The sequence below is a fragment of the Tachysurus fulvidraco genome, chromosome 2 (assembly GCF_022655615.1).
Source record: "Tachysurus fulvidraco isolate hzauxx_2018 chromosome 2, HZAU_PFXX_2.0, whole genome shotgun sequence".
NCBI lineage: Eukaryota > Metazoa > Chordata > Actinopteri > Siluriformes > Bagridae > Tachysurus > Tachysurus fulvidraco.
In genome coordinates, this window is record NC_062519.1 from 42143038 (window position 1) to 42168037 (window position 25000).

Below are 25000 nucleotides of genomic sequence, written 5' to 3' on the forward strand. Positions count from 1 at the left end.
GGATTCGAGATCGCAGTTAGACCCAACAACAAAGCGACAGCATCGTACACGATCTCGTCATCGTGTTTTCAGGACTATTGAAACCTTTTGGAAAAGCAGTGAATCTGGAGATGTTTGATACGAACCTTTGAGGAAATCTCCGGTCTTAACATTTAACATTGACCTGAACTGGATGATTTTAATTCAATTCAATTCAATTAAATTCAGTTTATTAGCATTGCACTTGTAACAATGGACATTATCTCCAAGCAGCTTTACAGAACATAAGAAACATAATACAAAGATTTATATAATACAAAATTAATTTATATTCAATAGTCTTATATTTAAAAGTGTTTGCATTTACCCCTAATGTGCAAATCTGAAGTGACTCAGGTGACTTTGGGGAGGAAAAACTCCCTTAGATGGAAGAGGAACCTTGAGAGGAACCAGACTCAAAGGGGAACCTCATCCTCATCTGGGTGACACTGGGGGGGGGGGGGGATTATATGTATATATACAGTCTGATAAATGTTGTGTTGACGAGGAGGTTTTTGTCCTTAAACACCACATGGAGTTGGTATCTTCTCGACGAAGGTCTGAAATCTTCATAAAGCGGAACACAGCTGGAGCTGGAACATCTGTAGGTGCCTGAAGATAATAATATTAATATTTAATTAAAATTATTATTCTTAATATTAAGAATAAATAAAATAAGACTAATTAAGTATAGAGATTGAACTGTTATGTACTATCCAGCACAGAAATTTTAGATTTTTGATATGAAACTGAACAATAAAAGCTCAGGTTCAGTGTTTGCTGTGGTCATCAGAGTGTGAACGTATTGGAGAGAAATCACACCAGTCTGTTACGGCGGTGTAATTAATCTGACGAGTGCCGCCGTACGTCCGTGCAGGACGGATTGTTTTGTGAACCGACTGAAATCCCAGAGCCTCAGGACTTTCCCTGTTTTCTTATAAGCAGCTAAACTGAGATCCCATGTACTTGCAATGAAAAGTGACAGGAAATTGACTAAAGCATTGGAAATCAATGGAAAGTAAATGCACTTCTTAAGTACAAGTGAACAGCTGAGAGCTACCTTCTGTCTCTTCTTTCCTTTCTCTCTCTCTCTCTCTCTCTCTCTCTCTCTCTCTCTCTCTCTCTCTCTCTCTCTCTCTCCCTCTCTCTCTCCCTCCCTCTCATGCTTTCAATCTCTGTCTGGATTGTAGTCCGAGTCGATACCTGGCTACCAAAGGAACACTAAATACAAACAGTCTGAGATCGAGGCGTGTGTGTAGAGGATTCGACACGCCGTAACTCCATAATGTTCTCTCCAGCTTCTCCAGGACAGACTGCAGACTAGATTACAGTCTCATTAGATTGCATAAGTATTCACACCCCTTGAACTTTTGTAGGGAAATGGATTAATAGATTTATTAAAAAAAAAAAAGATTTAAAAAAATGAGCACAGTATTTCATAATAAAAGTGGAACAAATAGCAAATAGATCACAAATAGATCATTTCTGGGTTGTGGATAAATACTAGTTATTAAAAAAAATAAATCATTCGTAATCTTCATACTGCTAAAGCTCTCACTTCGTGCAGGTCAGTCGGGCCCATAACTTAGAGCCTGGACGTCTCTGGACTTTACATACTGATGTGCATTCATACAGTATATCATGTTTTATCCATCTAGTTCTCTACCTTGTTGTAGTTCTTATATTTTCACCGTAATCTATTCGGAGTATTTTTATTCATATTGTGTGTTTTTTTTTTGTAATTTAATGTTAATAATGTTAACTATAAATGATAATAAATTATATAAACACGAGAGAATGTGATTATAAATGATTATAAACACTATAGAGTGTGGGATTATAAATTATTATAAACACCAGAGAGTGGGATTATAAATGATTATAAATACTGAGAGTGGGATTATAAATGATTATAAACACCAGAGAGTGGGATTATAAATGATTATAAACACCAGAGAGTGGGATTATAAATTATTATAAACACCATAGAGTGTGATTATAAATGATTATAAAAACAGAGAGTGTGTGATTATAAATGATTATAAACACCATAGAGTGTGATTATAAATTATCATAAACACCATATAGTGTGATTATAAATGATTATAAACACCAGAGGGTGAGATTATAAATGATTATAAACACCATATAGTGTGATTATAAATGATTATAAACACCAGAGGGTGAGATTATAAATGATTATAAACACCATAGAGTGGGATTATAAATGATTATAAACACCATAGAGTGGGATTATAAATGATTATAAACACTAAGAGTGGGATTATAAATGATTATAAACACCATAGAGTGGGATTATAAATGATTATAAACACTAAGAGTGGGATTATAAATTATTATAAACACTATAGAGTGTGATTATAAATGATTATAAACACCATAGAGTGTGATTATAAATTATCATAAACACCATATAGTGTGATTATAAATGATTATAAATACCAGAGGGTGAGATTATAAATGATTATAAACACCATAGAGTGGGATTATAAATGATTATAAACACCATAGAGTGGGATTATAAATGATTATAAACACTAAGAGTGGGATTATAAATGATTATAAACACCATAGAGTGTGATTATAAATTATCATAAACACCATATAGTGTGATTATAAATGATTATAAACACCAGAGGCTGAGATTATAAATGATTATAAACACCATAGAGTGGGATTATAAATGATTATAAACACCATAGAGTGGGATTATAAATGATTATAAACACTAAGAGTGGGATTATAAATTATTATAAACACCATAGAGTGGGATTATAAATGATTATAAACACTATAGAGTGGGATTATAAATGATTATAAACACCATAGAGTGGGATTATAAATGATTATAAACACCATAGAGTGGGATTATAAATGATTATAAACACCATAGAGTGGGATTATAAATGATTATAAACACCATAGAGTGGGATTATAAATGATTATAAACACCATAGAGTGGGATTATAAATGATTATAAACACCATAGAGTGGGATTATAAATGATTATAAACACCATAGAGTGGGATTATAAATGATTATAAACACCATAGAGTGGGATTATAAATGATTATAAATACTGAGAGTGGGATTATAAATGATTATAATACAGAAGGTGTAAAGAAGCACTTTGATGAAATTCTCTCTAACACAAACCTACATGATTAAACATATGGACGCTTTAATAAAATGTTCTAAGACGTCTGTGATTGATTCATCACTAAGTACGCTACTCATCTCCGTATCGACAAGAACCCAAAAAAATTTACTCTGTCTGGGGAAAAATAAAAATTCATCCGTGCACGGCTCGAAAAAAAAAAGGCATGGAAAAGTTCAAGGGGGACGTTGTTTCCTAACACAAAAGAAAAATGCGTTTTTTGTCAATAAAACCCGAAGCATAATGAACGTTATTCCAGAAACCAGATCGCTATTATTATGCAAGCAGCAGCATAACTTGACATCGGTGTAGCGTTAAGGAGTCTGCAGAGGAAACAATAGCTGAGTATTATGCAATACGGAGCGCAATCCAAACACACAGTAAGTTATGTTCAGTGCAATCGAAGAGTAGGGCCCAGGAGAATGCTTACATAGCTTCTCTCTCCCCACCGGAGGAGGCGGGAGCCACAGTTAAACCAATTATTTTCAAAAACAACAACTCAGCTTTGCAGCGGGGAACCTTTCACTTCTAAAAGAAAACAGAAAAGTGAGAGATATTGCGAGGAGGAAGTGGAGGTGTGGGCGTCGTTCGGAGGGAGCCGGAGTCGACGTTCAGACGGAATCAAAACAATAAAGCTTGATTTATACTTCTCCAAATGATGTTCCTGTAATCGAGTCAATTCTCCCCCAACACACACACACACACACACACACACACACACACATGAATGCCTCCTCCTCCTTCACTTCTACCTCCAAATCCATTTACCATGTTTGGCCAATGAGGCCCCAGGAGTGCTTTGATGATGTAATGCTCCATACAGGTTTAAAAGACTTTCTTCTTAATCCAGACCACCGCTGTCTCTCCGGAGATCAATGGGGGTGGTGCCTGATCAATAGCATTACATACAAATCTCTGTCACTTTCCCACAAACAGTGCTGGCACACAATCTGTCTCGCTGCCAGCTGCTGAATCTCTCTCTCTCTCTCTCTCTCTCTCTCTCTCTCTCTCTCTCTCTCTCTCTCTGTGTGCTTTTTTCCTGTCAGCTGATTGCGATAAACAAGACAACACACAGGACCACACCATCTTTAACGAAGCCCTACTTATGTGCTGCTGCCGTAATCATAATTCGCTCACCTTTGCTCTTTCTCACACTCTAAGACGCTCATGACCTCGATTTATAATCCCACTATCTGATGTCACCCAGAAGAGGAAGGATTCCAGCTTGACTCATCCTCGTGTCATCTCACATCTCACAGTCTCCTCTGCATTGCTCCTCGGGGATCTAGAACTTCATCTGGATTTCTGTAAAGTAGCTTTGTGACAATATTTACTGTTAAAAGAATAAAATGAAGCAGTGAAGGTTTTAGAGAAGGAGGTGCGGATACAGAAATGATAACGTGTCGATTATGAGTATACACATCTCGTGCTTGCTCGATAAAAAGAAGTTCTTTTGCTGTTCATCCTGGAAGCCTAATGGCGTGAGCACATGAGGGAAGAGAAGAGAAGCTCTGTGGATTTGAGGTGGCGTTATCAACCACAGGTTCGCGGTTTCATAATCGGGAACGTTCTGTCGTCTAATCCGGAGCCATCGCTTTCATTTGCACGTAGAAAAAAAATGGATTCTCTGGAGAGATAAAAGGTGGTGTGAAGGTGGTGTGAAAAGGGGGGGGGGGGAGAAAGGAAGGAAATTAGCAAGAGGGACGAAGGGTCCCTGTCACAACATTGCCAAATGTAAGTAATAAACATGCAACGTTGTCCCTGACAGCTCATCTGCACTGTTACACACACACACACACACACACACACACACACACACACACACACACACATGGATTAAATCTATTGCTCCATAAAACTGAGGCTGTTCACGAAACGGAGAAATACGAAGCAGAAATAATATTTCAAGTATGATTAGTTCATCCGCAGGGCACCTTGTGCGATTGGGTGTGGGTGCATTGTGCACGATGAGCGGTAAATTATATCCAGCCTTTGAATGATTCCTGCAGGTCCTATTACGACACTGAGAGAGAGAGAGAGAGAGAGAGAGAGAGAGAGAGAGAGAGAGAGAGAGAGAAAGGGGGGAATGATGGAGGGGAATGAGGGAGAGGGAGTGAGGTGAGAGAGGAAAAGCAGCTGAACAAATCGGATGAATTCTGTTTCCAGCTGTCTGAATGAATAGGGTGGGGAGGGGGGGGGGTTCTTCACTGAATGCTCAATGCACTGAATGCAGGATTGGGTATAAAATAAAATATGCATTTTATAGCCCTAGTTCGTTGTTACATGCAGGTAGCAACTGCAAAAACACCCCCGCTATCATTCAGACACACACACACACACACACACACACACACACACACACACACACACACACACACACACACACACACATTCCATCCTGAGGATAACTGTATCTATCCCCACATCCCCCCACTATCCCCACCACCACAACCATCACCCCCAACTGTGCAACCTGAATATTTGAGACGCTCTTGTCTGCCATTCGTCACCTTCACTTGGTTTTATAGTCGCTGACGGAGGCAGTTGTGTGAGCACAGATTGCCTTCTTGAGGACTATGCACATGCAGGACTGATTTTTTTTTTTTTTTTTTTTGCTGTGCTCCGGGCATTTTTCTTGCTCAGAGCAATTAAATGGTGCAGAAACTGGGAATTGGATCTACATTTTCCAGTCAGGAAACGCCGTCAGACGCTTCGTCCGAACGTCGGTCGAGTGCATCCGTTTACAGTATGATCAAATATGGAAGGAATAAAACACGACCCCTTCTGACAGAACCCTAAGACCGATCGTATTTCCATTACATCGAGAAAAAAAAATTAAAGTGTTTTATTCCTCTTATTCCACAGCAGTTTTCAGAAGTTTACATTATAGTGTGTGTCACATAACGACACATTGTACCTCTGATCGATTCGTAACGTTCGGGAAACCTACATTTTGGCGGCTATCGGTACGCTCCCTCGTAAGACTCTCTGTGTTCTCTCGCTTGATGTTATTAAGACAAACACAGTGCTTATGAAACCACAAAGCTTCAGCTCCTCTGTCCTGAACATGTCAGAAAACATAAAGCTAGATCTTTGTTACAGATCGCTGACACTGGAGACTCCTTCAATAAATGTTGACTAAATATCACCATAATGCCCCGGTTGTTACTATAGAAACGATGATGAATACGATTTGCAGATGCACCTACTGTAAGTCAGAGCCGATATGACCGGCCAATCGGAATCAAGAATTCAAAAGCGCTGTCGTGTTTTCAAACGAAATGACAAATTATAATTTATGGTCGATTTCCTGAGGATACATTCTGATAGATATACAGAGATTTGTAGATTCAGCAGATATTTAATGCATAGCGTTGCTGAAACACTTTTTTTTCCACACGCATTTCATCTTTTCAGTCGTTTGTTTTGATATCTGACTTCCAGGCTTGTTATATATATATATATATATCGCTCGAGCGACCGCCCCGGAAAGCGCATCAACGTTCGGCTGAAAATACCGCATGACATGTTCCTCGTGCAATTTGCAGCAGGCTGAGAATAAATTATACGATCGAGTTGTAAACCAGCGCCGTGCGTTAAGGTTACAAGTCAATCACGTCATTCACACGAGCGAAATAGCGACGGCTAAAAATATGGCCGCGTTAGACATCAGCCTTTCGAACGGCGAAACGAGGCGTCGTTTTATAAATGGAATTTATGGACACGAGTGTTGACATTGGCCACTTGTTCTGAGCACTCAACGTTCAGAGCGGGATGAGCAATGAAAACAGGTGAGGCTCTGACAGGGATCCAGTTACCCATAAGTCACCTTTCTGTCCGCGGGACATGACTGGCCTCTGCCGTCTGCGACCTCTCTCACACCTCCGACCCTAAAGCCATCCCGCCGGGGGTCAGAGTTCAGTTTAGAGGAGTCGTAAAATGAGGCGTCAGGGTCAAAATCTTGAAGCGTATGAAACAGTCACAGTAACGGACGTAAAGAATTAGGTGTGTATGAACTTTACACGTGTGGTTTTTTTACACACCTTTCACATGTAGCGCATATGTTTTTATTTTCACACGTAGGGCATCTGGTTTCACTTGTACGATGGGAATTTCTTACAGATTCTTACAGATTTCTTCTCACCTGGTAACATTCTGACCTCACAGATCCAAAGGTTCCGGGTTCAGTCCTGCGCTCACTTTATGGTCTGTGTGGAATCTCCGGTTCTCCACATCGCAAAAAAAAAAACAGTGGGAGGTGGAACCGAGGGCTCTGAGGTATGAGTGTAGGAACCTAGTGTGATACTGTGACGGATCAGTGGCTCGTCCTGAGTGATTTATCCCGGATTTACCCCGACGTCTGGGCAGGATTCCTAGTCACATGTGTGTTAGGTGTGTAAAAGCTGAAGGGCTGTACAGTATATAACACACACCGTACCTGCTCTACTTACATGTTAGAATATTAATCAAATCTTATTTTCTGACTAAACATGAAGAAATACAGCAGAATCCAGCACCCGGGACATTTAATGCACAGCATTAATAATGTGAGTTAGGCTATGGAAGGCGGCGGCTTGGTACGAGCAGGGAAAATTAAAATGAAGGGAATCTTGCACCCCACCTCCCACTTTAATTGCAAATTTAAATTCCTCATAATGGATTCTGACATCTCAAGTCACCAAAATCCATCATTCTGAAGGGTATTATTCCTCAATTAACCTGTCACCCCAAAGCGCCTAGCGTCTTTCTGCCCTAGTCCGCACAAAAGAAATGAAGAATTCTAATTACCTTCAAATGTAAAGCAGATTGATAATTCACTCCTGCCACCTCTTCTCTCCTGCTTTCCACGTATTTCCTGCTCTCTCCTTCACTCAGGGGGAAAGAGACTGAGGGTCCATTCGTTCGCTCAGGACGAAGGTTAGGAGAGCCGATTTGGGACCTTGACAGCTCGAGTGCTGAGTTTTTCACTCCGGCACATTCAGCGTCCTCGATTCAGATAAGTCTGGTTTAGGTTCCGTGTTCTTCTTCCTTCGTGCTGCACTTTTAATTTAACACATTCCTCATAGTTCTTACTCAGGATTCCAACAGGGAATAAAGGAAGGACAAGAACAATTGCATGAGTCCTATAGTACTGTGGACGGACTGTCTCGTGTTTCTGCTTTCTTTCTCTCTCGGTTTTTTCTTTTTACGGCACTTTTCGTGTTTATTGGGAAACACCAAGCTTTCTTTCTTTTTTTCTTTTGGTATTGCTTCTGCAGGGAAGGAGAGGAGGGAGGGAGGGAGGGAGGGAGGAGGGAGGAGGGAGGGAGGGAGGGAGGCGAGCTGGAGGGAGGGAAGGAGGGGGGAGGGAAGGAGGAAGGAGGGAGGAGTGAGGGAGCGGAGGGAGGGAGGGGGGACGGGAGGGGGGATGAGGAGGGAGGCGAGGGGGGAGGAGGTAAATAGGGGAGGGAGGAGGGAGGGAGGGAAGGAGGGAGGGGAGGGAGGGAAGGGAGGGGAGGAGGAGGGAGGAGGGAGGTGGGATGAGGAAAGAGGGGAGGGAGGGAGGGAGGGAGGTGAGGGAGGGCGGGAGGGAGGGAGGTAGGGAAGGGAAGGAGGGGGGAAGGAAGGAGAGAGGGAGGGAGGGAGTGAGGGAGGGGAGGGAGGAGGGAGGAGGAGGGAGGGAGTTGCGGGGATGGAGGGAGACGGGAGAGAGGCGGGAGGGAGCGTGAGGGAGGGAGGGAGGGAGGGAGGGAGGGAGGGACGGGAGTGGAGGGCACGCGGGAGTGGGAGGATGGAAGGTAGGGAAGGGGACGAGAAGGAGGGACATAAGGAGGGAAGGAAGATGGAGGGTGCAGGAGGGTGGAGAGGAGGGAGGGAGTGAGAGGAGAGAGTAGGAAAGAGGGCAGTGAGGGATGCGAGTACGGGATGATGGAGGGCTGGAGCGAGTGAAGAGCGGCGGGAGAAAGGATGAAAGGGGATGGAGGGCGGGAGGGCTGGATGATGGTACGGAGCGGGAGGGAGCGGTGAGGGAGTGGAGGGACGGGAGGTATTTGTGAGTAATGAATAAGGATTTAGGGTGATTCGGGTAGGGCGTGTACTTATTAGTATTTTTCTTATTTCTTTCGCTTTCTTCGTTATGTGTGGAACTTATAATCAATTTTATTTTATTTATTACTTTATTGCTGTTCTGTTCTTCTTTCTTTATTTCTTCTTTCTTTCTTTTTTCTGTATTTTGGTGCTGCCTTAGATCCTTTTCTTTCTGCTTTCTTTCTTTCGTGCATTTCTTTATTTCTTAATGTCTTTCTTTCTTGCCTTCTGTATTTTTGCTTCTTTAAATCTTTTCTTTCTTTCTTTCTTTCTTTCTTTCTTTCTTTCTTTCTTTCTTTCTTTCTTTCTTTCAGTATTTTTGCTTCCTTATATCCTTTTCTTTCTTTCTTTCTTTCTTTCTTTCTTTCTTTCTTTCTTTCTTTCTTTCTTTCTGTATTTTTGCTTCTTTAAATCTTTTCTTTCTTTCTTTCTTTCTTTCTTTCTTTCTTTCTTTCTTTCTTTCAGTATTTTTGCTCACTTATATCACTTTCTTTCTTTCTTTCTTTCTTTCTTTCTTTCTTTCTTTCTTTCTTTCTTTCTTTCTGTATTTTTGCTTCTTTAAATCTTTTCTTTCTTTCTTTCTTTCTTTCTTTCTTTCTTTCTTTCTTTCTTTCTTTCTTTCTTTCTTTCTTTCTTTCAGTATTTTTGCTTCCTTATATCCTTTTCTTTCTTTCTTTCTTTCTTTCTTTCTTTCTTTCTTTCTTTCTTTCTTTCTTTCTTTCTTTCTTAATAAGAGTATTTTTTTAATTTATTTCAGGTTGCATGTTATTCCTCTCTCTAATTATCAGTAGTTTATTTCCTGCTTTTTAATTCTCAAACTATATATAAACACAAACACAAGGGGAAATAATAAATCTTAAATAGATCTAAATCTTAACGAACAACGTTAATTGGAAGTGTAACGAACCAAAACAAAACAAAGGAGCAGTCAGTGCATGACCACACATTGTATTCAGTCTCAGCCTCAACTAAATGCACATACATCCATGTTTTTACTCATCGCATTCATGGCTGGAATAAATTAGCATAATTAAATAATTAAATAAATGTTAATCAGTCACATTGTCCTGGTGTTTATGCTCCATTCAGCTGCAATGTTGAAGTCTGACAATTAAACAGCACATAGGTATTAATCAAATCTCTTAGTTGTTTTGACTGAGTTATTGTTGCTGATGGTATAAACACTCACTCGTGCTTATTTGCATCATTTAAAACAAACAAAATTTAATACAAGGGTTTGGGGTTGTTCACTTAGAGGAAAATAATCAACAACACAGTGTCGTTATGATGCGGAGTTACTGTTACTACTGTTAGCTTAACGTTACAGGACGAGTGTAAGACAAAGTCGTACCCCGTTTCACGTTACTGCTTAACCACAAAGAATAAACCCCTCTGTCCTGACGAGTGGTAGAAAATTACTGACTTCTATAAAGGACCGAAACTGGAGACTTCTTTTTTCCAAACACTTCTGATCATCTGAAGTCTAAGGGCCTTTTTACACCCGGTCACTTCGTGTGTCGTCTCTGATCCGATAGCTATCTGATTTGTTAAAACTGTCCCGTTTACATCAGTCCACATAAACGCGTCTCGGCGAATCGGATATCGATCCGATCTTTCTACTCTCGCTCAAAATGCAAATAATATTTGACCTCATTTCCGGGGTAACTGAAACAGAACACACTTTGGTGTACGCGGTTTTCAGAACGCGATCAAAAAGAACGAAAAACTGGTTACGACGTTTATGCTACAAAAAACAGCGTTTACTGTTTGCTGCGTTTTCGCTGGCGGCAGCAGCGCGTTTTAAGCCCCGACGAGACGCCTGGGTGAAAGATCACCTGCGAGTGACGTAGTTCCGTTTGGGAGGAGTTTAGCGCTGACGTATGTGGCTCGAACAACCACATTCATTTACACCTGTCCAGTTTCATCTGAAACGCGTCCCAGACCACCTCCTGAAGGGGTTTGTACCATCGGGTTTATATCCGTCTCCAAAACGTTTCGGAGGGCATTTAGACCTGGTCTTTTTACCGTCGGGTAGATATCTGATCACAGAAAACGCAGGAAGTGACCAGGTGTAAAAAGCCCCTAATCCTGTAAATCAGCCATTACTATAAAAATGGTAAGATTTTAATATAAACCAGTCAGATCTGAAAATGAATTCTCACCTTACGACCCATCAGATACGAGACTTCAATGGCACTATAAAGTGAATTAGGGTTTGCTAATGCTAACTAATGCAGTAAATAATGTCAGCTGCTATTACGGTCATTTCTAGAAGCTTTGATCTGAGCTCTTTATAGGGTATACATCAGTAGGTTCACAACCTTTCCATGAAAGCACTCGTTAATAACGTTGAAGCGTTTTGTTTTTTTTTCTCCTCTGTTATAGAACGTTAATTATAGAGAATCGTTTGTAAGGAACCAGCACAACAATTTAATTGCGCTAATTGACGCTGTCTAGCCGTTCGTACGCGCACGCTAGTCGACGTAGCATGTCTTGCTCTTTGTGACTTTTTGAAAAGCTCAAGCCACAATGGTTTTTCTTGTCTTTTGCTTGTTTTAACAATTGTTGTACAGAGATAGTTCTTTATCTAGAAAAAAAAAGGAAGCCATAAGCTATTAAAAAAAAAAACAGCCCTGACGTTACGTTCAGTGTCTCCACATGTAACAATTTTCATCTTTCAATAAGACAAAAGACAATGAAGAAGACGAAAATATTCCCCACAACAAAGGCTTCTGACTGTTTGCCTTTTGTTGTGGCTAATGAAAAAAAGATTCCCGTTGACAAGATCCAGCTTAACTCCTCAGTCCGCGATGCTTTCTGTCAGCTACGGGCTATTTTCCTAAACAGCGCCATTAAGAGTGCACATAATTAGTGCTGACAGACACGGCTTTACTCACGCTGTAATTGTGCTTTCTAGCCTTGTCCATGTTATTGTCCCCGTTCGTATTGAGATTCTCTCACTTCCATTGTTTCCTTACATTTGTGTGGAATTAGATCTCATTATTCTGAAAGCATCATAACATCAGTCAAGTAATGAACAAGTCCTGACTGCTATTGTATTTATAGAATGGAAAAGAAATCCAAATCTCATCGATTTTCTTGATTGTAAGAGAGACGATAAAGTGTGGGTTGTGTTCTCATGTGCGGCATATAAGAAAGTTTTCACAAAAGATTCCAGTGGTTTACAGTAGAATTCACCCTCTTAAACTTTGCCACCGTTTGTAGTGTAATTATCTGGGACTGGAATAGGATTAACTGGGTTATATCTAAAAAAGAAGAAGAACAAGAAGAACAAGAAGAAGAAAGGAGTTCATCATTTAAGCTGCATGAATTAGTCCTACTAAGTGAAGAATAACAAGCTATCAAAACAAGCTAAAACATTGAACATGTTAAAGCACATATAAATCTTTCATTTGGTGCAACAGTGACTCCAACAGTGTCTTTTGCCTGTTAAGAAAAGTCAATAAAGTGATGATTAGTCAAGGGGGGATAAATACTTATGCAAGTCACCGTGTCCGACACTATACAGACTGTTAGAATACAAATGCAACCATATGTGAACTGATCCTACTGTTGGAGATTAAATGTTAAAGCAGACAAGGCAGAAAAATGAGTAGGTAGTGGAGGACAAAGATGGAAAATAGAGACCTAGTAAGAAATGAAGCGTGGTGGTGATGGAGGGGGTGGATGGACAAATGACTGAGATAAGGCACCTGCCTGCTGGCACGATGACGGACTAGCTGGCAGTCACATCACAGTTATTTTTAAATTTAGTTAGTTTTTTATTTTACGAATAATTCTGATTTAATTAAAGGGCCTGAGGAGGGATAGCCCAAGCTCATGGTATAATGAGTTGCCATGGGATATCTTTTTAATAATCTGGGTTTGTAACAAAGACATTGCCAAGTCGCGGTTTGCTTGTGAGTCACTTGGGCTTGCATGGCCATGCACTTTCAATGCTCTGATAAATCTTAGCAAGCCTTGAAACAACGTAATCTACTGATTAAAACGATGACCTTGTTTCACCTTCAGCACACACATACAACAGGACAGAGTCAAAGGGTTCGTCTGAAAAAAATTAACTCATTTTCAACAGGAAAGCAAGAGTTCTGAAAAAGTTAAAAAAAAATCACAAACATTTATCAGTTCACCTATTTTTTACTTAGATTTTATATCTATAGAGTTCAACTTTAACCAAAAGCCATTTCTTGGAAAACATCATTACAGGGTGATGAACTGGGTGATGAACTGGGTGATGAACTGGGTGATGAACTGGGTGATGAACTGGGTGATGAACTGGGTGATGAACTGGGTGATGAACTGAGGGATGAACCGAGGGATGATTGCCTAAAGGTTAAAGGTGTTGGACTAGTGATTGGAAGGTTGTCTGCCACTGCTGGGCCCCTGAGCACGGCCCTTAGCCCTCATTTGGCTAATCTCACAAATGTTACCTAGCATGACGATAACCGCTATGATACGGTATTCTATACACTAATGCTAACAGCTAGCTGTTTTTATACAAACAGCCTCAATTGTAATGTTTTTGTTATATTTAAATTAGAATATTAAAAAATATTTTTCAGAGGCTAAAAATACATTCGGTGATTACATCATGTAAATACACTATATAAATATATTATATAAGTACACTATATAAATACACTATATTAATACACTATATGAGTACATTATATAAATACACTATATATACACACTATATAAATACACTATATACGTACATTATATAAATACATTATATAAATACACTATATAAATACATTATATAAATACACTATATAAATATATCATATAAGTACACTACATAAGTACATTATATAAATACACTATATAAGTACATTAAATAAATACATTATATATACACTATATAAATACATTATATAAATACACTATATACATATATCATATAAGTACACTACATAAGTACATTATATAAATACATTATATAAATACACTATATAAATATATCATATAAGTACACTACATAAGTACATTATATAAATACACTATATAAGTAAATTAAATAAATACATTATATAAATACGCTATATAAGTACATTATATAAATACATTATATAAATACACTATATAAATACACTAAATAAGTACATTATATAAATACACTATATAAATATATAAGTGCATTATATAAATAAACTATATAAAAATATTATATAAGTACATTATATAAATACACTATATAAGTACATTAAATAAATACATTATATTAAGACACTATATAAATACACACTATATAAATACACTATATAAGTACATTATATAAGTACATTATATAAATACACTATATATACACACTATATAAGTGCATTATATATACACACTATATTAATACACTATATAATTACATTATATAAATACATTATATAAATACACTATATAAATATATAAGTACATTATATAAATACACTATATAAATACACTATATAAATATATTATATAAGTACATTATATAAATACACTATATAAATATATTATATAAGTACATTATATAAATACACTATATATACACACTATATAAGTGCGTTATATAAATACATTATATATACACACTCTAAAAGTTAAAAAAAAACTGTTAAGTAATTTTCGCACAGCATAAAGAAAACCAAGTAAAGGGTTTATTTTAGAAGATTTATTCCTCATATTTATTTTAACAAGAAAAAGTCTTGAATAGTTTGATAATAAAATGTGTTTAATGTGGACGACATAGTAAACATAAATATTATATCCTATCGTGCACTGAGCCAATAGGATGTTTTATATCGTAGCACTTTGTTTAATTTTGCTCAATATTACAAGGATATGTTTTATAAATCGGTTTATGAGTAAACATCTTCAAATCTTTGACAATCAAATTTAACAATACACTGACGGTGACGTTTACAGTTACCAAGACAACCGCTCACTTTATTGCACGCGCCCTATTTGCTGCCACTCCAACGCCGTTTCCATCTGCTCTGCACGCGGCGCTTGCACGGTCACCATGGCAATCCTCGCGGTATCCTCACAAAAGCACCGCCCATTCCTTTTCTCGTTCTGTGATTGGTTCTGACCGAACAGCGGCAGCGAGTTGAAACATCCTATTGGCTCGCTGCGCTGTCTCTCAGACTTTGACTAGGACAAGCGGCGGTACACACGGATTGCGCGGATACTTTAGATTTGTTTACCGATTTGAGAGTGAAGTGTGGTGTGAAGTGAAATCCCACTTTCTGCTTTGGCTCGGAAGGGAATTAAATGTCGAATAAAATGAAGGTTGACATCCAGAGAAGTGAAGCAGAGCGAGTTGTGAGCAGTTAAAGCAGGTAGCTGTGTTTAGCTAGCAAGCTCGAAGCTAGTGTGTTTGTTTACACGAGTATCTGAATTAAATCGAGTGTGAACACTTTAACAAGTGTCAGTGCTTAAAAACAAGGTGTTTTAAACTGAAAGCACACTCACATGAAGGTGTTTAAACTATCACGAACAGGAGCCTCAGGGGTAGCTGATGACGTCATACATCTAAACACTGACTGATTCTTTGCCTTGAACTTAAAATAGTGGGAAGAAACTTGAAAATGAATAATTAACATTAACTTTTCTCTCTCTCATAGTTTCCAAATGTTTGGTGTGTGTATAACTTGACTGAGGAACAGACTGCACACTTCTGTCTTCACGTTAAAGCATGGTAGGTCTTCTGAATGCAGGTCTTATGAATGAAGGTCTTCTGAATGAAGGTCGTATGAGTTTAGGTCTTCTGAATGGAGCTCTTCTGAGTGGAGGTCTTCTGAATGTAGGTCTTATGAGTGAAGGTTTTCTGAGTTTTGGTCTTCTGAGTAAAGGTCTTCTGAGTAAAGGTCTTCTGAATGCACGTCTTCTGAGTAAAGGTCTTCTGAATGAAGGTCTTCTAACTGAAGGTCTTCTGAGTGCAGGTCTTCTGAGTGCAGGTCTTCTGAGTGCAGGTCTTCTGAGTGCAGGTCTTCTGAGTGCAGGTCTTCTGAGTGCAGGTCTTCTGAGTGCAGGTCTTCTGAGTGCAGGTCTTCTGAGTGCAGGTCTTCTAACTGAAGGTCTTCTGAGTGCAGGTCTTCTGAGTGCAGGTCTTCTGAGTGCAGGTCTTCTAACTGAAGGTCTTCTGAGTGCAGGTCTTCTGAGTGCAGGTCTTCTGAGTAAAGGTCTTCTGAATGCACGTCTTCTGAGTGCAGGTCTTCTGAATGAAGGTCTTCTGAATGAAGGTCTTCTGAGTGCAGGTCTTCTAACTGAAGGTCTTCTGAGTGTAGGTCTTCTGAGTGTAGGTCTTCTGAGTGCAGGTCTTCTGAATGCACGTCTTCTAACTGAAGGTCTTCTGAGTGCAGGTCTTCTGAGTGCAGGTCTTCTGAATGAAAGTCTTCTGAGTGCAGGTCTTCTAACTGAAGGTCTTCTGAGTGCCGGTCTTCTGAGTGCCGGTCTTCTGAGTGCAGGTCTTCTGAGTGCAGGTCTTCTGAGTGCAGGTCTTCTGAGTGCAGGTCTTCTGAGTGCAGGTCTTCTGAGTGCAGGTCTTCTGAGTGCAGGTCTTCTGAGTGAAGGTCTTCTGAGTGCAGGTCTTCTGAGTGAAGGTCTTCTGAGTGCAGGTCTTCTGAGTGCAGGTCTTCTGAGTGCAGGTCTTCTGAGTGCAGGTCTTCTGAGTGTAGGTCTTCTGAGTGTAGGTCTTCTGAGTGTAGGTCTTCAGAGTGCAGGTCTTCTGAATGCCTGTCATTTTAGTCATACAGTAATTCTGCCCAGGGGTGAAACTGCACATACTGTGATATCTCTATCATAATATTTATGTTTTAATCCGAGGCCCAGATTTAAGCACAACGTGTCATAATATTGTTGACACCTGCGATATATATATTAACTTGTATTATGTAAGGCATTAAAAACTCAGTGATGTGCTGTTATAAGAAAACAATCAACATCAGCATAGGTTATTATAGCATAAAATATTCCTGTTCCTGTTACCACTTCAGCTTTATTGTCAGTTTATTTATTTATATAGTTTACGAGACGACGTTACAGAAAAAAGTCACCACATTGTTAGTTGTGTTTCGTTTCCTGTACAATCCGTGCTGTTAAATAAGATTAATCATCACTTTCTGACCAATCGGGTTTGAGATTTAAAAAGCACTGTGCTATTAGATGATGTTATATCTCAGTGTTGACGTTATATCATAATGCGCCTCAGCTCTCAAGCTGTTTTACTTAAATCTGTACGTATAGTTCCTCTGTTTCGTGAACCGGATTCTGTCGCTTGGCTTTTCCACCGAACTGATTTTATTTTCCTCCTCTGCAGGAAAGCATCCCTCAGTTTCCTGATAAATCAGTGCTATTGCAGGAGATGTAGTCAGCTGTTTGGATCTGAGGCAGCAGGACACTACAAGTGCACGTAATTGTGAATAATCACACTGAAAACAAAGAGCTGGTAGGTTTTTTGAGCTCGCGATGTGTCATTAAAATGATCTGTTCATCATAAGAAGAAGACTGGTGAGGTTTACTTGTTATGCGTTTATTTATTTATACTAATATTATTGCAATGTCTTAAGGAGTTCCCCTTAAGAGTATTTGCCACTAAAATTTGCGATTTTGTTAATATTTCCTGATTAACATTATATTTTTTAATATCTAGATATCCGTATGGAAATGACTGCCAGTCGCTGGAGACGCGTGAACCTCCTGACTCATTTATTGCACAGTTGATCATTTTGAGGATATCTTTAAGGTAAGAATTTACACCCAGGTGCTTTGTTGTTGTTTTTTCTTCCTAAATAACTCTAATTCAAGCGATTACTGTAACTCACTCCTTGAAATGAAAGTAATATTTCAGTCTTTTATATAGTCCTTTATCATCATCTTTTCCCTTTCCACCTTATATAGTAGTTTCACACTCATAACCCAGGACGTTACCAGTGACTACATGTATTCCATATTTATTTTATTCACCAGGATCATTGGCAATCACATATTGGGTACATGGAAGCTTTTCATTTAGCATATAACAAAAATTAAATTAAATATAACTAAAATAAGATTGTAATTTATTTCTTGAATCATTTATTTCTTAAAGCACCACAGACTAAGCTTAAAGGTGGGGTCTACGTTGTTTGAAATACAATGTTGACAGGTCCCACCCCTGTATCGATAGCTCCGCCCACACATACATACGTAACCCAGGCGACTAACAGAAAGAAACGTGTCTTTATCATAGCTGAAGGGAAGAACAATACGATTGTAGATAAACAAACAAGCAAAAATGCCACACAAGCATAATGATGTAAAGGACAAAGGCATATATTAGTTCTGTGTAACAAAGCAAAACAGCGTTTAGCTCAGGAGTTATTGACTCGGGAAACTCCAACCTGTGAATATGTGGCCGACTTCCTGCTCCTTCAGTTCTCTCCAGCGCTGGAAAGCTGATCCTATATTAACACGTCCTACTTCTTGTCCTTATCGTAAGTCTTTCTTCTCTTTCTTTCTTTGTTTTTATCCTCCATGTCGATGTTAAAACCGCTTTCTGCTAACGTCACACACGCGCACTGAACACTCTCTCCGCCCATATCGACAAGACACACCCCTTTCTGCTCATTGGCTACACGTTTGTTTTGATTTTTGTTTATTATTCGTCCCGACTCACCTTTAAGTCACCAAGTTTCTGGCTGAATACACCCTGAATACACAGGATGTGAATCGTAATAATTTTTACATTACAAATACTCGAGTACATCATTTTTATTTTTTTCTGAAAGTAAGTCACGTTCTCGCTGTTGATTGGCTCATAAATGACGCTTCACTTTCCAGACACTCCTCATGCTCTTTGTAGTCTTTCTTGGTATTATTTGATTTTCCTTTTTTTTTTCCTTTTTTGTTTCACTGCACTAATGATTTAAAAGCTGCCTGAAAAGCTATCAGCGAGACGACTTCTTCTTCTATGACATTTTCATGGGTCGGAATTTTTTATGCTTGAATCTGCGCAGGGAAAATCTCTTCTTTTTAGTCATCGTGGTACGTGGGAAATCTTGAAACTTCCTAGCAACCAAGTGGGTTATCATAGCAACGCAGCTAGCAGCATCACAGCAACCCTTTGGATTATCATAGCTAGCCCCAGGAATATTAACGCAACCTGCTGGTTTGGCCTTGAAACCACCTAGCAGCATCCTGGCAACCTACTGGGTTAGCATAGCAACCACCTGGAATATCTTGGTAGTGTTTTAATGCTTTTACATTAGGAACGAGTACATCAGAGGGACAGCTCATGTTGGATGTTTGGGGGACAAAGTTAGGGAGGTCAGGTTAAGATGGTTTGGACATTTTCAGAGGAGGGAGTGAGTATATCGGTAGGAGAATGTTGGACATGGAGCTGCCAGGCAGGAGGCAAAGAGGAAGCCCAAAGACGAGGTATATGGATGTAATTAATGAGGATATGAAGCTAGTGGGAGCAAGTGTTAAGGATGCAGAAGATAGGGATAGGTGGAGAGAGATGATTCGCCGTGGCGACCCCTGAAGGGAAAAGCCGAAAGAAGAAGAAGAAGAAGTTTTAATGCTTTAACATTTAAACATATTTCAGCATTGAAAACATTCTAAAAAATCATATGTATTAAAAAAAGGTAGTTAAAAATGTTTTAACCTTATAAAATCAACGTCAGCAAAACGTGGGTCCAGAGTTGAGAAGATAGCTTCCACAGCATTAGATGAGACTCACAGCAGGGTTCAGATGAAGCGAGTCAAACAACTCTATTATTTAAGTGGACCAGGGTTCAGATCTCTGGACCTCTGATGGACTCGAAAACATATTTAACACTTCACCAAATGGAAATATGGAAGTCCCAGGTCAAGTGTGAAAATGACCCAAGACTGCAGCCTCAGTCTTCTTGGAGCTTCTTCTATACGTTCACACTTAATCCCATTCTCCATTATTTGCTGTTTAATTCCACCGAAGAAGTGTATATGTGAGAACGACCGGTGGATATTCTGTGCAGCACACCAGCTCTATTCCTCGTGTTAGTGGCTAGATTCAGGAAGGTTGTATTAAAACGCTATTATGATGCTACATGCAGAAACACGGCATTGTTCCTTCCAGTCCAAAAAAGATTGGATCTGACAAGGACAAGGGATGAAAGCTGTATTTTTTTTATTTTTTTTGGCGACTTCATAACTTCATTAATGCCCACACATGGTGCTAAAAGCCATTGCACCATACTGAAAGCATGACAGGTTGATCAATGTTGTTAACTGAATTAGTGTCTTTACATCAAAAAGCTTTTTGGGTTACGTTTCTTTCCCCTGACTGTGCCCATTAAGTGGCCCTTTATTGAATATCTGTACATTACTGGGCGATGTTCCCTTTTAGCCAGCATTCATCAGTAAGAGTGGAGTGAAATATGCGTTCTAAGTCGGGGGCGGAATTTTCTAACCTGCACCCCCTCTCTGCCTATGTAAATGTATTACCAACACATCCTTCTCCTTCTCGACGTTTAAAGATGTGCTATTTTTCATATCCTTCCCAGCGCTGATGAACGATGAAAGTAGGGCGGAGCGCGACAGCTCATGCATCTGTTTCAGGCCTGGTTGGCTGGGAAGACAGGATCCGATGCGCACCTTCAGCTCCTGGTTTGATGAAAGCCGATAAAAGTTTTAGCGGTCGGAAAAAGAAGAGGGTGGTGGGGCTGATCTGCTGTGACTCGTAGCTGCGGGTAATAATAAATGTCTTTTCTGTGTTTTAAGGAGTGCTGCTTGAAGGCAGACGTTCAGCCTGTAACTGCGTTTTGCCTGAGTGTTGGAATAACCTTTTTGATCTACAGCACAGAGGGGCACGGTGGCTTAGTGGTTAGCACGTTCGCCTCACACCTCCAGTGTCGGTGGTTCGATTCCCGCCTCTGCCTTGTGTGTGTGGAGTTTGCATGTTCTCCCCGTGCCTCGGGGGTTTCCTCCGGGTACTCCGGTTTCCTCCCCCGGTCCAAAGACATGCATGGTAGGTTGATTGGCATCTCTGGAAAATTGTCCGTAGTGTGTGAGTGTGTGAGTGAATGAGAGTGTGTGTGTGCTCTGTGATGGGTTGGCACTCCGTCCAGGGTGTATCCTGCCTCGATGCCCGATGACGCCTGAGATAGGCACAGGCACCCCGTGACCCGAGGTAGTTCGGATAAGCGGTAGAAGATGAATGAATGAATGAATGAATGAATCTACTGCACACTTTGCACTCGTGCCCCTAAACCAGAGGTGTGTGCTGTGAAAACAACACGAACACAACCTTTTAATATTCACACACTGCGGTTCGGACAGCAAAGTGTATAACAGTCACCACTGTCCATGAGATCAGATATTTCTTATCTAGTACAAATTAGGTTCAGTTTTTGTTTAGAAATCACATTGACAAGCTGAAAAACAGTTCACATAACGTGATAACATATAGTGGTTTTTTTACCCCTGGTCACTTCCTGCATTTTCTGTGTTCCGATAGCTATCCGACGGTAAAAAGACCAGGTCTAAATGCCCTCCGAAACGTTTTGGAGACGGATATAAACCCGATGGTACAAACCCCTTCAGGAGGTGGTCTGGGACGCGTTACAGATGTAACTGGACAGGTGTATATGAATGTGGTTGTTCGAGACACATAAGTCAGCGCTAAACTCCTCCCAAACGGAACTACGTCACTCGCAGGTGACTCGCGAGTCGCGCATCGCGCCAGAAACGGAAATGAGGTAAAATATATCTGCATTTTGGGTGGGAGCAGAAAGATCGGATCGATATCCGATTCGCCGAGACGCGTTTATGTGGCCTGATGTAAACGGAACAGTTTTAACAAATCAGATAGCTATCGGATCAGAGACGACACACGAAGTGTATAGAATGTCTTTGTATGCTGAAGCTTTACAATTTCTCTTCACCGGATCTAATAGGCGCAAACATTTACAGCATTTAGCAGACACTCTTATCCAGAGTGACTTATATTGTCTTATTTCAGTTTATACACCTGAGCAATTGAGGGTTAAGGGCCTTGCTAAGGGGCAACTTGGTGGACCTGGGATTCGAACCAGTGATCTTGGATCAGTAGTCAAACACCTTAACCACAGCCCACAAACCTGTTCCAGCACGACAATGCCCCTGTGCACAAATATAATAATCATCACTTCATTATTCCTACACAGTATTACATGGCTACCATCGCTGTAGCTCAGAAACGTGTCAAATGAGCAGGCTTTTTCTCCCCAATACATTTGGGTAGTTGACAAATGACCAAGAAAAAGTACTTTTTTTTGGAAAGCATAACTTTTTAAGAAAAAATACACATATATTTGTGGAGTATGAAAACTGCAGTTTCAGAAAATAGTACTGGTCACTCATTTTGTTAATGACTTCACATATTTTTTTCACTTTTTCACTCAACAATACTGTAAATGTGTCCTATGGTGTGACATTTAAAAAGTACTAAGAAATTATATTAAATAACATAAAATAAATACTCGAGACTGAATTGTTCACATTATTAAAACATTATTTTCTTAAAGTGATATTTATTTTACATGAAAGTACTAATTAGAATCATTTTCACCATGAATAGATGAATGGTGTCACACCAAAGGACAAACAAACTTAACTTCAGTGGTCTTAAAACATAGTTCAATATTTAAACAATTCTGAGACAAATACTTACCATGTGCACTTCTCATGGCCTTCATAGGGGTCTTCAGTCACATGACCTTGAGTGGGGTCTTTCAATTAAATGTAGTTGTCCATGATATTGCCCAAATTAAAATTAGGTTTTTGCATAACACCAAAGGACATTTTTTTGTGTGACAAACTTTATGAAATTCCTACACTTTTAGAAATGTATGTATATGAAAAGTGATGGCCACTTAGTGAAGTAGACACTTGCACAATTATGCCAGGAGTGTTCATTAAGATTTTTAAACATTATTTTCTTTACTTATAAAATGTAATATTTATGAAATAATGTTGTCTACCGTCACACCATAGGACAATTTTGAGATTTGGCTCAAAGTTCTAAAAAAACGAACAATAACTTGGGTATTAAAACAACAAATTCATATAAAACAAGAAAATGTTTAACCATTTACAGTATTCTAAATTATGAAAATGGGAAATAAATTATGTTTTATCTCCTGTGACAGTGAAAAAGCCATGTCATGTCAACTACCCATTTGGAGATGAGCTAAAATATGATTCCCATAATATTATAGGACACTGCCTGTGTCTCATATGCTCCGTCTCACACCGATTCCGTCCTGTCCTATAAAGATAAATAAACAACATTTTGAGTTCATTGACATGAACTTAAATCTCCCAGTGTACGTTTAATAAAACATTTCGGCCGAAAACGGTCAAAACAGGAGCCGTAATGGGGGACAAAAAGCAGCAGATGATGGTGGAATCATCAGAAGATGATTAAAGACATTTTACCGCACTCACCTGCTCGACAACGGAAATGTCAGCCGCATAAAAGGATTATATCAAAATATTTTGGTTGAAAATATGGATTTATTAATTATTTATATTGTACATCTTACTGCACATTACCAGAGTCGCTTGAAAATCCACCATCCAGCTGAGGTTTCACGATAAACACCATGTAGTAATATTATTCCCCCCTCCTGGACTCTCCTTAAGACCGAAATGATGGACACGCTCACTTTACTGTGTTGTCGAGGCCAACTGATCAGGATGATTAAATTATTATGGCGGTATGTTAAAATGGGAAATTTAATATAGCTAATCAATCTGTCTTGTAAAAAATTAAGCAGTTCAAACATGGCTAGATACCTAATGGAAAATCTTGGATGACCGAGCTTCTGATTTTTTCCCACTCTTGTCCATGCATGGATAAAACTAGTGCAAGGGTTCGCAATCTTTTCAGACCGCGACCCCCAAAATTAGACTGCTGACAAAAGCTAAAACAAAAACAAATACATCCCATAACTGTGAAATGCTTACAGGGAGAATACGGACAAGCTACCTGTAACACGCGTACAGCGTCGGCCGGCGCCTTGGAACAATTATAACTTCATAACCACCATTTCATTCTTTGATCAAGTTTAGATCTCAAAGTAGGCCGATCGCTGTTTAGCAAAACACCGAATGTGCATCCAGCTAGCGCATGATGTCGTGCTGTGAATTGTGATCGACGCCGTCACTTAACTGTCGTAATTAATCGGAGCAAACAAAGTTTTATTTCCGGTTTATTTTAATTATCCTAAATTTATACTCACATCATTTCAACCTTTTTTAACATATACGAATAAATAAGTAAAAAATAAATAAAAATAAAAAAATAAAGTTTCTGGAAATCATCTCGCGACCCCGGTCGCGACATCCACTTTGGGAACTGCTGAACTAACGGATGAAAATAAATAGGATCCGATCGAAATTTTGTGTTCGGTTAAATTTATATGCATAGCTAACATTGTATCGAAGGCTACGTGCGTGTAGCGTTTGTACGTTTTACATCATTATATATATATATATATATATTGTCATTTGTGAGATTTCTCTGAACCTGAATTTCACTACCGACTGCTGACGTTCGTGCTCGGTATGTGCCGTGATCTCCTGAGCTGCCCTTCTTATGCCCCTCTGTGGCATCTCTGTCCTGCCACAGAAGTGACGGAGCGTCGCTCACGCTTAATGGCGTTCTGCTGTTTACAAGTGGCCGCTTCGTTGCCATTAACGTCGTGTAGATCCAGGCTTATTGTCGATCGTCTC

The 25000-nt window shown here is 39.4% G+C and overlaps 1 protein-coding gene across 1 annotated transcript in view; it reads left to right on the plus strand.

The window, feature by feature from the left end:
* Positions 1-15141: 15141 nt before the first annotated feature.
* Positions 15142-25000, plus strand: part of LOC113663266 (trichohyalin) — a 199365-nt gene continuing 189506 nt past the window's right edge. Inside the window, exons 1-4 of the mRNA XM_047810246.1 lie at positions 15142-15600; positions 15886-15959; positions 17580-17708; positions 17913-18005. The gene's annotated coding sequence lies outside the window, so the exon portion shown is untranslated. The remainder of the gene's footprint in view (positions 15601-15885; positions 15960-17579; positions 17709-17912; positions 18006-25000) is intronic.